The following is a 15,637-nucleotide window of genomic DNA, read 5'->3' as shown; positions in this document are numbered from 1 at the left end:
CTGTACATATGGAAGATTCTTCTTTGGATCTGAAAATGCCTGCAATCTGTCTCTGCCAGCTTGTCTTATTTCTCTTCTTTAAGGCTGAAAGTGTTAAATACATGTATTGTTTCCTCATTTGTGACTTGAAAGAGCATTGCCTATTGGACCTTTTCTGACTTTTCTGCAATTCAGTCACACCGAGATGCAGCTCAGATTTTTGAATCCCAGAATTTTCAGTTTAAAGACAAGTTTCCAGACACTTCAGGGACATTGGTGGTTATAATGAGGGTGTTTTTCAGCATCACCCCCCTCCCAAAAAAACATGAAGAAATATGTTTGAAAGATTTGGTGATTCAGTAGTATTGGAACAAAATCAGAAAAACAAATTTACTGTATCCAGACATGAAATTTGAGACTGAAAAGGTTGTTTAGATGCAAAAAGTTTGTATTATTTCTCATTTCAATGCTAGCAATGAGAAAGTGTTAAAACAGTTTTTCATATTATTATTTTATTATTAATTTTTATATTGAAAACATACTTCTATATTCTATAAAATAAATTTCTGCTCCTGATTTCTACACAAGCATATGACTTTTTCTTAATTAAATCTACCACCATGTAATACATATACTTTCTTCTAACAGCTTTTAGCTGAAAGTGTTGCTGTTTCTTTACTTTCACTTTAATTAACATCTCTTTTACAATCAGATTAAAAGCCTATATATATTTAAAAGCTGTGTTTTTGCTAAGATCTGTTTAGTAAATTAGGTAATCTGACAGGCCGCCACTTAGTGAATCTTTTCCAACTACAGACTCCTGAAATGACATGACGGGGTACAGCTGGCCTAGGATGGGAAGGCATTTCATTGGGCAGACAATTCAGGGACAGGAATGCCCTTCAACTCTCACTCACATATCATTGTCCTGGATGTATTTATTTGTTTGTTTATTTATTTGCATTTGTTTACTAGGGTTGAACACTGATCAAACAATGACCAATTACAGGCTCAGTCCAGTTTACATCATAATGTAACAAAACAATGTGCAGTGGACAAATAACAGTGGTTTGCATTTATAAATAAGCATAGACAATCTGGCAGAATGCATAGACATAGACGATGTAACAAACCAAATTCATTTGCTGTTACATAAGTGGAATAGAAAAGGGAGAATAGAGTTAAAGTAGGAGGAGGAGAAGTGGGGGAAATGTAGCTGGTAGTGACTACATAGGCTAGGAAAGGTAACAGAGGCCAGTAAGATGAAAAAGGGGACTTGATTATGTGAGTTGGGTTTAGACCAGTAATGGCGTGGTAAGATGAATCACAGTTTAGTGGGATCAGGTATGTGGAAGGAAAACGTACTATGCAGATGGAGATATCAGTTTAGATCACATGTCCTTCAGATTCTGTTCCTGCTGGCCTTTCAAGATTATATCCAGAAGGGAGTCTTTGCCACTCTCTTGGATAATATTGCTGTACTTTGATATATGCAGCATATGTGTCATATGTCTGGGGTATCCGGTATATACACATATGATACATTAATAAGTATGTCTAAAGCGTCAGCAAGTGTACCAAGAACTCATTTGCTACCCAGAAGAATTCAACATTCAGCAAAGTTAAATACTCAGGTGCAATACTAGATTCTACAGGTTAAGATACCGAGCTACAACTGCTGAAGCAAAAAGTACTAACCGCCCATGTTCACTTTAAATTCTTTTACACGTTTAGTGCATGCCAGAATCACAGATGCTTTACCATGAAAGAACAATTTCAACACAATCTTCCAAGTTTATCAACAGTTTTACTTTTAGAACTCATCACAGTACCCTGCCAAAAACATCATGTTTGTCGTCTTTTGCTAGTAAACTGCACTTTTACCAACTATGTAATACCTTTAAGTCCTAAACTCAAAACCAACACCACCCCGTCAGTTACACTCATGAAAAAGGATGCCTGCGAAAACATCAGAATGGCACATATGGAGATTGTCTGTTTTAAAGTTCTACATAAGGAGCACATGGAGAAAACTTCTGCTAGAAATCACTGATCTATGTAATATTATCACATTCAAAAACAACTACAGGTTGGCAACTTTGTCCTCACTCTGCACAGTTTACACACACACACACACACACACACACATTTTTCCAGCCTCCTTACTCTGTCAGCTTTTATGAGCTCTCAGTTGCTAAAAATGCCCGTACAGACTGTGTATGAATGTGTGTGTGTGTGTGTGTGTGTGTGTGTGTGTGTGTGTGTGTGTGTGTGTGTGTGTGTGTGTGTATGTATGTATACACGCATACACATATATATAAAATTTAGTTTCTCTTCTATCCTCCTTAATCATATTATTGGACTACTCTGAGTATTAAATCAAAAGAAGAAGTTTTGCCAAATTTATATGCATTGAAGATTGTCTTTCTAATATAGCACTTGGCTGCTACCTTCAGTTTTAAAATATTTTTCATAAAATCACTTGTTACTAGAGATACACGACTGATTCAAACTACACCCCAACCACAACCCCCCTGAGCAGATCTCTGTAACAGCTAAGACAGTCATGCACCCAGTCTACTAATCTTTTTCTTAAACTGGGTGAAATTGTATTGTTATACCAGTACTCATTTTTATTTTATTATTATTATTTTACATTTGTTGACCGGGAATGTCCGACTGAGCTGAAGAGCCCTTTTTCAGCAGAGGCCAGGGGAGAAAAGCTCCAACATATTATACAATTTTCATTATAAATTAGCATTAAACAGCAATGTTACAGGATTATTACAAGGCATTAAGTAGAAATACAATGTTATACAGTGTCAATAATCATGAGTATAGCAAAGCTCTTTCAAGATGTATAAAAACAATATGTCATTAAGATGAATATAGTTTTTGGGGTAAGTGGTTACAAAAACCCAGTTTTATCATGATGTAGTTGCGTGAAGGCAAGACATTTACAATAGAATGTTTCTCTGAGGCAATTTGCTTAATAAATTTTAGAAGACAGTAGAAAGAGTAGTCAAGGAAGATTAGAGAGAGCTGGTGAGAAGAGCGAGTTAAAGGCAGAAAGTACATTAAGGTATGAGAAGTAGGGGATGTTAAGGAGGGAGAGTGCAGTGGCAGGACCAGTGACTTTTAAAGTGCTCTTTGGTTTTAAATTGTTTAGGATGTGTAAGGGTCCTGATTCCTAGTGGGAGCCTATTCCAGGCAATAGTGGGGTGATAGCTGTACATGTTGCATCCAAATTTTAGACTTGGGTTTGTAGATTTGTAGTAGATTTGTAGTTAGAGCTTCGGTGAGGTCTGGAGGGAGAATAATGGGAGATGAGAGGGGATAGTGTCGGGCAGTAGGAAGGCGGGTATAGGATAGAATGGGTGATCTGGGGCCGAGAAAGAAGAAGCTGGTGGGGTAATCCAAGCCAGTTTAGGTGTTTTAGAGAGACACTGATGGGATTTGTAGGTTTGTTGGGCAGCAAGTCTAGCTACCTTGTTGTAGGTAGATTCAAGTTTGGTCAGGAGTGCTGAGTTAAGATTTGTGAGAATTTGAGAACTGTACATTAGGCTGGGCAGAAGGTAGGTAAGAGAGAGAGAGAGTAATCTTGGCTTCAGAGGTAAGGAATTTCTTGTTACGGTAAAGGAGCCCTAGTTTTGAATGAGTCTTTTTGATACAGTTTTTAACATGCAAGTCAGATTTAAGCTGATAGTCTATGGTTACGCCCAAGAGCTTAGTACTGGATTCTACTTGAATGGGAGTGTTACTAAGGGACTGTATGGAGAAGGAGGGTTTAATATTGTTCTTCCTTTTGGGTAGGAAGAGTAACAGCTTTGTTTTTTAGGGTTAAGGATGAGCTGGTTGTTGGGAGAGCCTTGTTTCAACTAAGTTAAAAGATGCCTGAGCAGCTGAGAAGAGCTTAGAGGGAGAGTTGCCTGTAGTGATGACTGTAGAGTCATCTGAGTATTGCACTAAAGATGACTGAGGACAGGAGGCATAGAGCTGATTAGTAAAGATATTAAAAAGTAAAGGCTCTAGGATAGACTCTTGAGGTACATCCATTTTTACAGGGAGAGGAGGGGAGAGTGCAGAGTGCCATCTCACTGATTGAGATCTATCAGTGAGGTAGCTGGAGAACCATGCAACAGTATCAGAGGAGAAGTTGAGGTTATGCAATTTGTGCAGCAGAAGAGAGTGTGAGACGGTGTCAAAAGCTTTTGAGAGGTCCAAGAATAGGCAAGAAATAAGTTTATGGTCATCCGTGGCTAAAGAGATAGTGATGAGGAAGGATAATGGAGCTGTAGTGGTGCTATGTTTAGGTCTGAAGCCATGTTGAGTGGGTATAAGCAGATTTTCCTGTATTACATACTGCAGAACTTGTTTATGAATACATTTTTCTAGTACTTTAGAGACAGGAGAGAGGATAGTGATAGGTCTAAAGGTGGAGATGTCAAAGGAGTTACCTCCTTTGTGTATAGGTAGAGTGTAGCATTGTTTCCAAGTGGAAGGGACTATAGATTCAGAGATAGAGCGATTAATTAGGATAGATACAGGGAGAGCAAGAGAGTCAGCTGCTAGTATAAGGAAAGTGGAAGGAGTATTGTCAGTTGATGCTGAGCATGGTTTTAATTTAGAGAGTAGAGTTTTGATGTAGCTAGTAGGTATGGGTTTGAGGGAGGAGGTATTTGTAAAGATATAATCATGATGAACCACTAAATAAAACTGTGCATTCCACTTTTTATTGTACTTCCATGAATGAACATGTATCTAATCTAAACCTGCTGTGTTCTGCACATTGTAAATGTTTTATTTACATATTACTATTGATTAGCTCAACTATGTTATCCATTACATATTCAGACTTGTATGTGTTATGTGTCACTTTGTTTTTTTTTTTTTAGTATTTTGCATGCAATGAGTCTTAGTTGTTATAAGCCTCTGCAAAAGTACTTATTCTGTCTGTATAGTGTTAACTACTTTTTTCTACTCAAAGATTCCATGTTATGTGATTTTTAATCTAATAAACTGTTTTGAAATTCCATTGAGCTTTTCTCCCTAGGCCTCCACTGAAAAAGGCTGCAGATTTACCTGAACATAAAGGGGGACTCGCTCTTACCCTGTATAGCAAACCCATGAAGGTTTCACAGTTGGTAATTAAGTCCCATTGCTTTCCCAAGTAACACATATTCTTCAGGATGTAAATTAAGTCAATATCTTCTTATACCTCATGACTGGTCACTTTACCAATTAGTGGCCAAGAACATCTTTCCTTTTGGACTACTCAGCTACAGCAGATCAGGTAAAGAATGCCCTAAAGCACCCTTGTCGAAATGGTCTCCTTCATACCATCCTCCATTTCCTGTAGTGATGAAAGTCATCCAAAAAGCTCGATTATGTAAGGCTGAGGCAATTTTCAACTCTCTCTATTGCTCCAGGTACACTTGGCCCCCTGTTCTTGTACCCTACCTCTTCCACAAACCTCTAAGGCTCCAACCTTCTAAGATATTGCTGTTTTAGACATTCAGGTAAGCCTCACCTGAACTTGCCAGCCTTAAGACAAAATCATTTGGCTGCTTCAAAAACTCATTTGAGAAAAGTGGACTCACTGGGGAGTTAGGAAGGATTTATTCCCTTTATCTCTTTATTATATGTCATAAATCTGGTTTATGTTATTCTTCCTTCATGGTCCATTTAAAAGCTGTCTCTAAATTTCATTCTGGTAAAGACTTGGTCTCTCTGGTACCTGTGAAAGTCTTCAAGACCATCTTGTGTGATAATTTTCAGTTTGGATTCCCCACTGAGGGACCATTCCCACCTTGGGATAATTATTTTATGCTCAAGAAGTTGACAGTTTCACCCTGTAAGCCTACAGCCACTTCTGACTACATGTCCTTGTCTCGGAAAAACTTTTTCCTGGTGGTTGTTACTCTGCAAATAGAACTGATGAAGTATAGCATCTTTCTGTCAGACTTCCTTAACTGTTTTTTTCTATAATGAAGACCGATACTTAAGACTAGCCTATATTTTATGCATAGTGGTGCTAGAAACATTACTTTAAATCAGTGTTTCAATTTGCCTATCTGTCCTTTTATATTTACTACATAGTTTCTTAACATATAAACAATTGCCGATAGTTGCCTTACTTTCATCCAGCCTTTTACCCTGATACATGGAGAATATCTTCACTATATTCCACCATGAACATCACTGTTCAATCCTATCAAAAGCAAAATGTCCCCCCACCCAGCAAAGGTTTGATCTACGTCTAGGCTTTTTATTCTATAAACTATTTGACCTAGACTCATTCATTTCCTGCATGTAGGATCTCCATTAGACATACTCCCTACAACCTGAGATTCATTCCCTCAGTTGGTCTACCTCTAGATTAATCCAACAACAAAGTACATTACTTTATAAGAGATCATAATTCTTCTGCTCTTCCCCTAAATTCTAGGAATCATTACCTTCTACAATCAGAAATATTTCATCATACCTCAAATTCTGGTTATCCCTAAAATATCATCTATTCATTTCAACTCAGTGCAAATGCTTTCAAACAGAATTCCCATTATAACCATCAGGCTCTGAATTCATCTTTTTTATTTCTAAAGTGCATATTTTGTTAACATATAAATGCAGATAGTTGTGTGACAATGTAAGGTACTGGCAGTTATGGACAGTGGATAAGTAACATATGCCAGCATAGCTAGCTGGAGTTTTGGAAAGAATTCTATGTCATTTGTATATCAAGCTGATTTGCACAGGTGCTTGTGTTGAAAATGTATTTGTAAAGTTGCTTGTGTTAAAAATGTACCAACAGTGGGTCCTGCTGGACAGAAAAGAAATATACATGTATGTCATACTGTACTATTGTAACTGATTAAATGTATATATTTTAACAGGGGAATACTGGAAGAGAAGAGAAGAGGTTAACCTCAGCCCCAGGTAAAGTTTAGAAAAATATCCTGAAATTATATTACTTCATTTAGGTCATAAAGATTGTATCTTACAGTTCTGATTGCAGCCAGAGATGAAATGTCTGTGAAAACAAGGAATATGAATCCTCAAGGACTAGGAATCCTGCTGTATTGTCCTTATCAGTGAAGTAATTGATACCCTAGAATGGTGGAACTGTTGAAATGGTTTTATGGCTTCCAAATGCTATAACACATCTTAGCAAAGCTCTATCTGTGTGTATAGTAATGCATATGTGCAAGATTCTGGTTCAGTTTCTAGTAAAGGGGAGGGGGTAGTATGGAACCAGAAGTCAGATGACCAGATGTATGTGATGTCATTCTGTAATCCAGCACTGAGATGATATTTTAATACTTGATGGGATAGAAGTCTCAGAGCAGTCTGTTTTTTGAAACCTGATATAGAAAGATCTCAAACCCACTTCATCTTGCCTTGCTCTAGTAAGTGAACTAGAGGATAGTAAGTCTTTGGATCAGTCAAGAAAATATATAATATAAATATTTAGTGTTTTATTTTATTTATTTATTTATTGCATTTGTTAACCAGGAAAGTCTACTGGGCCTAGGTAAGCCCATTTTCAGTAAAGGCCGAGGGAGAAAAGCTCCACATAACATTAATAGTACATACAAGAAAAAGCACAATATATAGTGTATATACAGTCTCAGTGCATGGAAACAGATATTAAACACAATGGTACACGTTATTTACAAACATTACAAATCAATATTGTGTACAATTTGATCATTAAGGATGGAGTTAGTCAGGAAGGGTAGCAGTTTTGATTGTTACTTGTTGGGGTTTTGTAGGCATAAGCAGTTGAATTCGGCAAGTCAGAGAGAGCTCCTAAGTAGTGATATTGTAGAGGGATATAGTAGTGGATCAGGTGTTAGGAGGTACTATTTTGGCACAAGTACATTGCCAGATAGAAGAGTGGTGTGATCTGAGAGACTTCTTAAAGAGAGCAGGATTACTGATTATTCTGATAGAAGGTGGGAGGGCATTCCATAGTTTTGAGACAGTAAAAGAGTACAGCATTTGACCAGCTGCAAGGTTAGCTTTTTCAACTTTCAGCATCATTGTGTTTTTTGGATCTTAGTGGCCTGTTAGGGTGGTATGTAGTTAATAAGGAGGAGAGGGAGGGGCTTGACAAAGGCTTGTATATGAGTTTATGTGTTGTGGTTAATTGTGAATAAGTGAGGTAGAGTGGCAGTTCGAGCCAGTTTATCTGTTGTAGAGATAAACAGTGGTGTGCTGAGTTTTTTTAATTTGTTAAAAATTTGGCAGCCTTGTTGTAACATGATTCCAGTTTGTTTTTCAGGGAGGACTGGATATTGGTAAGGACATTCCTGTTAAGTGGTATAGACTATTTGTAGGCTTCTGAGCCCCCAAGCCCTTCTGTGTTGGAGGGAACCCTTCTAGCTTAGTTTTTTTTTCTTATAACTAGCCAGTTTTCTAGTTTCAGCACTCAAATCTGTTTCTTTGATCTCAGCACTTGTTCAGAAAAAAAAAAAAAATTTCATCTGCTTTTACTGTACTTGTGTTTCTACCTACTTTTTTTACTTTTGCATCATCTTAAAAGTACTCAATTGTATTTATTATTGCTTGGTGTAACTCATTCTAAGCCTTTTGGTTTAAACACTTGGGCTTCGGACCAATTGTTTTGCACTGAGAGGGTTTGTGGTCTGCACTGTAGTGGCAGAACAGGTAGATTACATCCTTCTAGGTTGGGAACTGCTGATTGAGGGCTCAGTGTCTGTTATTCTAAAAGTGTATTAATTCTGGTTTAAGCACTGGGCTTTCAGGCCAGTTATTTTACATTAAGAGGGTTCGTGGTCTGCACTCTTGTGGGAGGAGAGGCTGGACTCTGCCCTTCTGAGCTGGGAATTTCTGGTTGAAGGCTTATAGTGCATGCATATCTGAACTGCTTCTTACTGAAGTTGGTGCTCCTTATTTGCTGTGGCATAGACTAGATTCAGGCCTGCTGGATCTAGCTTTGTTTGTGTAACTTGAGCACTAATCCAGGCATTCTCTAAAGTATTCAATTGTATTTATTACTGCTTGGTAGTAACTTGATTAAAGTGTAGCTATCATTCTAAGTCTTTTGGATTAAGCACTTGGGCTTCAGACAAGTTGTTTTACATTAGGAAGGTTTGTGGCATGCACTGTGGTGGCAGGACAGGTAGCTTTCATCCTTCTAAGTTGGGAACTGCTGATTGAGAGCCCAGTGTCTGTTATTCTTAAAGTGTATTAGTTCTGGTTTAAGCACTTGGGCTTCAGGCCAGTTATTTTACATTAAGAAGGTTTGAGGTCTGCACTCTTGTGGGAGAAGAGGCTGGACTCTGCCCTTCTGAGCTGGGAATTTCTGGTTAAAGGTTTATAGTGCCTGAATATTTGAACTGTATCTTACTGAAATTGGTACACCTTGTTTGCTGTAGCATAGACTAGATCCAGGCCTGCTGAATCTAGCTTTGTTTATATGCTTGTTGTTTGTTTGCTTGTTATTTCCCTGGAACGCTAATTCCACGTAATATGCGCCTTCTCAGCGCTTCTGTGGATCACTAGTGATATCTGCATTGCTTACTGTACTTATTTTCTTGTTTCACTTGAAAGAAAGTTACTGTTTGTCGTTTTTGCATTTAAGTTACCTGTAACACATTGCGCTTAAGTTACCTGGCACTTGCTCACTAAAGCAATTATATAAGTCAGCACTAAAAATTAAAAGCACTACACCCTCACTCCCCACTGGCCCTGGTTTTCAATTAAGGAATTCCCAATATTATTCTAGCATGTCCAAAGGTCAGTTGTCAATCTCCTCTCCGGTCCAGCTGGTGAATCTGGGAATCTTGAGGCAATGTTACAACTGCCTCATGTACACAGACAACCCTCTCCTCCTCCCAACAAATTCCAACACATGTGAGAGATGCAACCATATAGCCAAACTGGAGGCTAAGCTCTCTCAACTCAGTACTGGCATAACCAGTCAGGAGGAGAAGGAAACCACACTCACTACAATTCCAGTCTCACATAGACCTACCACGACAGCAAACCAAACACATAATCACACAAAAACATACTTGGAGGCTCTAAATAAAGATCTGCCGAAGCAGCAGAGACCTCCAAAGCAGACACCCAAGCAGCCGCTACCCCAAAACAAAACACGTGCAACACATATCTCACAAAGCCAGTGTGCCAAACAGTCACAGCCCTTAAGACTAAACAACACACCTGATACACTTGTAATAGGCGACTCTATCGTCAGGCACACTGACGTCCCGCTCGCCAGGCTGAACAAGGAGAGGGTCACGGTGAGCAGCCTGTCGGGCGCTAGGATCCGCCACATAACACAAGCACTCGGGTCATTTAAGGCAAGTACAAATATGACTTGGTCATTGTCCATGCTGGTGTGAATGACCTGAGACATACCTCCCTGGACTACATGAAAAGAGACATAAAGGAGCTCTCTGAGCATGTAGCCCAGGCCGGTATGACCCTGACCTTGAGTAGCATCTTACCCTCACCAAGAATGATGCCACAATATGAAGACAAGATGATCAATTTCAACAACTGGCTTAAGTACTGGTGTCATTCAAAGGGGATCCAATGCCTGTCAGCTTGGGATGATATGCTCGACAAGCCACGATGCTTCGCTAGGGATGGCTTGCACCTGTCGCCCCTGGGCTTTCGGATATTGGCAAAGGCTCTTGCTACCCCCATAGTGCCTTTTTAGGCAAGGCTCAAAAGACAAACCCACCTCCATAGGTATCGCAAGGGATAAGAAACTAAGAGTAATGCTACTCAATGCCAGAAGTCTAAACCTCAAGATGCACGCACTCGAAACTCTCCTTAGCATGGAGAACATCGATATCTGTGCAGTAACAGAAACCTGGTTCAGGGCTCCCGAGAGCACACCAGCACTACCAGGTTATACCTCATACCATGCTTTTCGCCCCAAAACTTGGACCGAACCACAAAAGGAGGGGGGAGTATTGATATTCATCAAAGATACCCACACCTCCAGGTTGGTGGCAAAGCACGAAGCATCAGAGACTATCCATGTGCAACTAACAGTGGGTAAAACTGCCTTCCATTTTATAGCCTGCTACAGACCACCCTCCCAAACCCAGGAACCCCACTCGGCCTTCCTGAGAACACTGGAAAATATGAAGGTCTCTCCAAACACCATTATATTGGGCGACTTCAACTACCCAAACATAGACTGGGAGCATTACTCTAGCTCCAACACCCTAGCCCAAAGGTTCCTAGAATTTATAAACTCAAATGCTATGGAACAACTTGTTACCACTCCCACAAGAGGGGAAAACATGCTGGACCTGATCATCACCAACATGGGGTCTCTATGCTCCAGACCAGAAGTGTATCCCTCACTGGTAAGATCAGACCATAAACTAATCTCACTGGATATTCACATCCCGACCCCACCCCCTGCCCAGAAAACCACAGTGAAAAACTTCTCTAAAGCAAATTTCACACTCCTCATAACTGAGGTGGAATCCTTCAAAGCCCCCAGGCCTGTGGAAAATATGGCCCAGACCGCAGAATTCTTTATAAACGCATTCTAAGAACACCTTCAGGAATGCATGGATCATGCGATCCCAAATAAAACCAAGACCCAATCCTCCAAAGGCAGACATCCTGTCTGGCGGACCCCAGCCATAAACTATACAATAGAAGGAGGAAGCTACTAAATGATAGAGCAAAATCCCAAAAAGGGAAGGCATCACTGATCAGTATTAGCAAAAAACTACGGGCACACATAAAATTGTCTAAGGCCAGCTTCGAGAGAAAAATTGCACAGGACACTAAGGATAATCACAAGGCTTTCTTTAGTTATGTTAGGAACCTGGGTGGTAATTCCCAGATATGCTCAGAATTAGTCCAAAATGACAAAAATACACGAACCCACAGACATTGCCAACATCCTAGCTGACAGGTTCAGCGCAAACTTCTCCCCTCCCACCAAAGGGCAAATATCTATCCCAGCAGAGTGCTGCCCCTGACATCTCAGATGCTCAGGTAAGAGCCGCCCTCTCCAAAGCAAAAACACAGCATCAATGGGACCAGATGGTGTCCCGGCTGTGTTCTACATGAACTCAAGAAGAGCTAAACCCAAACATAAAACTACTGTTCAATCTCAGCCTTACTACAGGATATGTGCCCAAAGAGTGGCGTACAGCAACAGTGGTCCCTCTCCATAAAGGTGGTGCCTCAACGGATCCTGGAAACTATCGCCCCATAAGCCTGACTAGCTTGGTCTGCAAAGCTATGGAAAGGATCATCATGGACCTCATAAATAAAAATATTGGGGACCTACAAACACTGGATCCTACCCAGTTCGGCTTTGTTAAGGGCAGACCCTGCCTCTTAAACCTGGTTGATTTCTTTGAAACAGTCACCAAGGCCATTGACGAGGGGAAGGTGGTCCACACAGCCTACCTGGACCTCACAAAAGCCTTCGATACAATACCCCACTCAGGCATTATAGATAAGCTCACCAGCTTAAATATAAACCCCTATGTCACTAGATGGATTGCAAACTGGCTCAAGGACAGAACCCACATGGTTAGAATTGCTGGAGCCATGTCAGACTCCGAACCAGTTACAAGTGGCGTCCCACAAGGCTCAGTCCTGGGACCTCTCTTGTTCGGTATATATTTCTCGGAGGTACAGGCCAACACGGAAGGACTGTGGCTGACCAAGTTCACAGATGACTGCAAACTGGGCGCCATAATCGACTCTCCAGTTGACACAAGCATCCTCCAAAAGGGCCTCATAGAAACAGACAACTGGTGCCAGAGCCATGGCCTCAAGCTAAATGCCAAAAGTGTATAGTCATCCCCTTTGGCAAAAACAAAGTGCCCACAAATTACCACATAGGTGGTAATCCATTAAGTACAGAAGAAGTAATTAGGGACCTGGGGACCCAAGTTGATAGCAATCTCTCATTTGACAACCACATGGCCAAAGTGGTTAGAAAAACATTTTATATAGCCCACCTAATCATGAAGGGATTCACATCTAGATCAGGGAGGTCATCGTGCCTCTTTACTCATCCCTCATCAGGCCCATAATTGAGTACAATGCCCCTTTTGGGATGTACCTTACCAGACACCTGCAGCAACTGGAAAGACCCCAAAAGTACCTCACCAAGAGGATCAAAGGGCTCAAACAGATGCCATATGCTGCCCGGTTAAAGAAACTCCAGCTCTACTCAGTGGCATACCGCCTGTTCAGAGGCGATCTGTGCCTGACGTATAAAGCCATGTCCAACCCGGAATTAATGGACATGCTGCACCTCAGAAAATCCAAATCCCATCGAGCTACGCTCGAGAGACTTGAACCTCAGCACTGAAATAAATAGGACATGCTGGAGGGACAGATTCATAACCCAGAGGCTCCCTTCACTCTGGAATAAAATCCCAGTCCAGGTTAGGCAGAGTCCCTCATTGACTCTCTTCAAGAGGAATCTTGATGAGTGGATGGGAGATTGTAGGTTTACCCCGGGTATCACTTCTGTGTCACTGTTAGACAGAGGCACAGTATACTAACCTCGAAAAAGGGCATAGCAAAATAAATTTAAAATGGGTGGCGAAAGCCAAACACATTCTGGCTAGGCTTATAAATGCCCTAGGGCAGATAGCCTAGTATGAACCTATGAACCTATAGTAGAGATGGTTACAGGAAGGATGATACTAGAGCTTTTTTAATAGACCCGTGGTGGTGGTGCTGTGGTAGTGTTGTCGCCTCACAGTAAGACGCTGTCCGGTTCGATTCTCAGCTAAAGCGTCTTCTGCATGGAGACATGTGTGAATGGGCGTACCTTCATTGAAGGTTGTGCATCAGGGCTGGTAACTTGGCCATAAAAATTAACTACCAATCATTAGTGGACCGGAGTTCCACTGTGGCGACCCCTAACCGGGAAAAGCCGAAAGACAAAACAACAACAACAACATTAAGGTAGTATTTGTGTTTCTAGAGGGTACCTAATTTTTTATGTGTTTTTTTGATGTTGCTATGGATATGGAGGTCGAATGTTAGATTTTCATCAATAATAACTCCTAGCAGTTTGGTACTTGGAACGACTTCAATGAGAGTATTATTATGGGATTGGACAGAAAACTCATTCTTGTTCACAGTGAAAGTTTTTTGGGGGCATGTGCGTGTGTGCATTTGTGTGTGTGTACGTGTGTGTGTGTACGTGTGTGTGTGTACGTGTGTGTACGTGTGTGTGTGTGTGTGTGTGTGTACGTACGTGTGTGTGTACGTGTGTGTGTGTGTACGTGTGTGTACGTGTGTGTACGTGTGTGTGTACGTGTGTGTGTGTACGTGTGTGTGTATGTGTGTACGTGTGTGTGTGTGTACATGTGTGTGTGTGTGTACATGTGTGTGTGTGTACGTGTACATGTGTGTGTGTGTGTGTACGTGTACATGTGTGTGTGTGTACGTGTACATGTGTGTGTGTGTGTACGTGTACATGTGTGTGTGTACGTGTGTGTGTGTGTGTGTACGTGTGTGTGTACGTGTGTGTGTATGTGTGTGTGTGTACGTGTGTGTGTGTGTGTGTACGTGTGTGTGTGTACGTGTGTGTGTGTGTGTGTGTGTGTGTGTGTGTGTGTGTGTGTGTGTGTGTGTGTGTGTACGTGTTTGTGTGTGTACGTGTGTGTGTGTGTACGTGTGTGTGTGTGTGTGTGTGTGTGTGTGTGTGTGTGTGTGTGTGTGTGTGTGTGTGTGTGTGTGTGTGTGTGTGTGTGTAAAAATCCAGTCTCAAAGAGGTGTGTGTGTAAAAATCCAGTCTCAAAGAGGTGTGTGTGTAAAAATCCAGTCTCAAAGAGGTGTATGTGTGAAAATCCAGTCTCAAAGAGTGTGTGTACGCTACTTGGAGCAGGGACACACATCACTGGTTTCACAGAGATGGTGGTGGAGGACTTGACTTGGAATATTCTGCTGAGGACTCAGCTCTAAAACTGTGCCAGTGGGGAGTCTTATTGGGGACCTGGAGAGAAAGAGGGGGAAGCCCAGAGCATGGACTGAGTGTGTTCCATGTGTGTTCTTAAGGGAAATTGTGGTTGGTGCAGAGAGCTGCATTTGGAAATACTGTGTGTATCTATTTTTGTTCCGAGTGAACGTCCCTCACCAGTGTCAGTGGTGAAGATTAAGGCTCCTTGATTACTGGCCCAGAGAGGGGACATCACATATTGGAGAGCAGTGGTGGGGATATTAATTGAACGTCTGTAGCCTGTAGGCAGTTGTCAGTAAAGGTGTGTGTACTCTCAGCAACCACAAGGTAAATATACAGAGTTTCATTTTCACAACAGTTTTATTTTTTTTGTTAGTTTACTCGGGGAAAGCAGGCAAAGATGTCAGCAGAGAATTATGGCAGGCTGACAAAGAACCAGTTGGCCAAGGTGTGCAAAGCCAAATGACTGGTGCATGCAAACCTGACTAAAGATGAAATTATTTCAGCCTTAGTCACAGCTACGTCTACCAACTAGGAGGACAAGCAGTCTGGTGATGGGAATTTGCAGCCCACAGACTCAGGACAGTTTACCTTTTCCCTCAGAGGACTTAAAAAATTTGTCTGGAGTTAAAGAAACTTGAACTGGAGGCCAAGTGTTTGGAATTAGAATCAGCGGAAAGACTGAGGTGTTTGGAAGCTGAAGAAAAGGAGAAA

The sequence above is a fragment of the Protopterus annectens genome, chromosome 7.part0 (genome assembly GCF_019279795.1).
Source record: "Protopterus annectens isolate FY-2018-M chromosome 7.part0, PAN1.0, whole genome shotgun sequence".
NCBI classification, from domain to species: domain Eukaryota; kingdom Metazoa; phylum Chordata; order Ceratodontiformes; family Protopteridae; genus Protopterus; species Protopterus annectens.
Note: the sequence above shows the minus strand (reverse complement) of the source record.